Below are 2,864 nucleotides of genomic sequence, written 5' to 3' on the forward strand. Positions count from 1 at the left end.
AGTAAAGTGATTTAAATTGAATTTAACAATTGTAGAATAGCACAATTTTATTATAATACGCTCCCTCCATCCACTTTTATTTGTCCACTACACTAAAAATATATGTCCACTTTTACTTGTAAGTTGTATAGTTTGAAAAACCAAGACATAATTTACCATTTTATACCTATTTTACGCTTATTATTAAGTACTCCAATTCAGTTCTCATTTATTTATTGCTTATTAAGACTGTCCCAAGTCAAATTTAGACAAGTAAACATGGACAGAGGGAGTAATAAACAAAAGAAATTATAAAAAATAAAAATAAATTGAATTTTGATCTCAATCCAAAATTCTCATTGAGACCCAAGTTTTTCGATTTAAATACTCACAGATTTGAGATTAAGAAAAATGCTTAGTTTAAGGGATTTTGAAGTTACTATTTGTGTGTTCTCGCTAGAGATTACAGATAAAATAATAGAATAGAGGAAAGACAAAAAAAAAAAAAAAAAGAAGAAGAAAAGAATAGAGGAAAGACAATATAAATAATAAAAAGATAAATAAAAAAATTAGGAGAGCCGAAAAGGGAATTATTGGTACAAAGGAACTAAAAAGCACAAAGAAAAACCGAAGTCGAAAATGCTCAATATAGATTCAAACTTGTATCTACCAGCAGTGACGCCTTTGTCTAATTTGCGACTGGGAGTGGCAGGATCAAATTTTTAACATAGCTTAACCAAATTGCAACATAGATATATAAAAAATTTATCAATTTAGGGGGTGCCATGCCACCCCCGCCCCTGGTCGTGACATATGATATGCGTAACAAACAAGAGCCATTTGGAGGATCACTAGTGGAGATGCTCAAGGTGTTCATCCGTGAACAAAAAGGATAAGAATCATTAGTAGAAAGAGAACTTAAAATGCCGGACAGAGCATATCAACATGCGGTGGTTCATTTGGTAGGGGAACATGAAGTGATTGAAAGAGAGGGGTCTGATATATAGCCAAGAAAGTGATAATAAATTATACTTGCAACTTCTTGAAGATGAACATAAGGCAAAGCAACAAGGTTTTAGGTATCCCCATAAGCACATGCTAAAAGTAGGAATGGCATATGAACTTTAGAGCATAAAGGCAAAGGATTGGATTGATACAGACATGGACTCTTCCACTATAATTTTTTATTTTGGAAAAAAATCTCAAAGTTATAGAGCTATCATTAGAGGAGCATTATCAGGAAAGGGAAGAATCTTGTGAATTTATCCTTTATGAATAGTTATTGAAATCACAATTCTGAAGCTGTAACTTCATATCTTTCTTTAGAGTTTGTAAGTTAATTATATAGTAAAATAAATAGTCATGTTGTACAATGTCAACGTGTAAATAGGAGATCTCTCCCATAAATAAAAAATATATATCGTGTAACATATTGTATGAAGATGGAGAAGGATCAATCTTTCACCATATCAAGAGGTCAGGTTTAGCTCCCCTCAATTGTATGTAATTTTCGGTAATGTAATATCTACCTATGTATGCATTGTCTGCCCGGCCTTGTTCTTCCATTGCCTCCAGAACCCTAGCCCCAATCCCAGGTAAGACATGAAGCACAACAATGTTATTCCCAATGGACAGTTCAAGAAGCATTGGCAAAACTATGTAAGGGCATGGTTCAACCAACCTGCTGGAAACAAGAAGGTGTAATGCTAGGCAGCAGAAGGTTGCGAAGATCTTCCCTAGGCCAACCACTGGATCCCTTCGACCTATTGTTCATGGACAAACACTTAAATACAACATGAAAGTCAGTGCTGGCAGGGGATTTTCTCTTGAAGAACTGAAGGCAGCTGGTATTCCCAAAAAACTAGCACCAACCGTAGGCATTGTTGTTGATCATTGCCGCAGGATCAGATCCTTGGAAGGTTTCCAAACGAATGTCCAGAGACTCGAGAGTTACAAGGCTAAGCTAGTTATCCTCCCAAGGCGTTACAAGAAGGTCAAAGCTGGTGATTTTAGTGCAGAGGAAGTTGCTACTGCCACCCAGGTCCAAGGTTCATACATGCCCATTACTAGGGAGCAACCAGCTGTTGAACTTGTGAAGGTCACAGATGAGATGAAATCATTCAATGCCTATGACAAGCTGCGAAATTGAGCTTACAAATGCCCGACATGTCGGAGTCAGGTAGAAGAGGGCAACAGAAGCTGAAAAGGAAGAAAAGTGAGCAATATAGAGTGTTCTGTAGTCTGTTAAGCATTATCAACTTTCTGGTAGACCTTGTGATGAAGGTTTATTCATACAATCATTTTGAGGAACTTATGTTTTTTTGTTATTCAAGGATTTTGTTTTGTTTGTGATAAAAAAAATGCATCGTCTGTTCAGTATATACAGTTCACATGGGAGTGACAATACCACTATTTCATTATTATATATATACTCTTTTCAAACCGACAAAGACGAAGCGAATACGAAGAAAACCGAACCAAATGAAAATTGTTACAGTTTGGTTTCAGTTATCAATATTGACAAACCGAAAAACAGAACTGAACTTTTAAAAAATCGAATCAAAACAACCGATGCCCACCCGTATTCTTTAGAATATGATGATCATATATGAAACTTGTGACCATGTTGTAAAGAACAGTTTTAAAAGTTGTCATTTTTGCAAATACCCCTTGGACTTAGGACTATTTGGATCGTGCTAAACTCAAAGTAATTCTTTTATGAGGTTCTACTATCAAGTAGCATCTTCAAAAATTTTATTCGACAACTAACCGTCCACTTAAACATAAATAAACTAAAAGCAATTAAATAAATTTGTTTCATGCCCTTTAATCTCAAATCAAACTAGAAACGTCCAAGTGAAATAAACATGAATACATGATAATGA

The 2,864-nt window shown here is 35.1% G+C and overlaps 1 pseudogene; it reads left to right on the plus strand.

The window, feature by feature from the left end:
• The first annotated feature begins 1,502 nt into the window (after nt 1-1,502).
• On the plus strand, nt 1,503-2,289 carry LOC132043406 (large ribosomal subunit protein eL13y-like; annotated as a pseudogene).
• The last annotated feature ends 575 nt before the right edge of the window (nt 2,290-2,864 follow it).

The sequence above is a fragment of the Lycium ferocissimum genome, unplaced genomic scaffold (assembly GCF_029784015.1).
Source record: "Lycium ferocissimum isolate CSIRO_LF1 unplaced genomic scaffold, AGI_CSIRO_Lferr_CH_V1 ctg24081, whole genome shotgun sequence".
NCBI lineage: Eukaryota > Viridiplantae > Streptophyta > Magnoliopsida > Solanales > Solanaceae > Lycium > Lycium ferocissimum.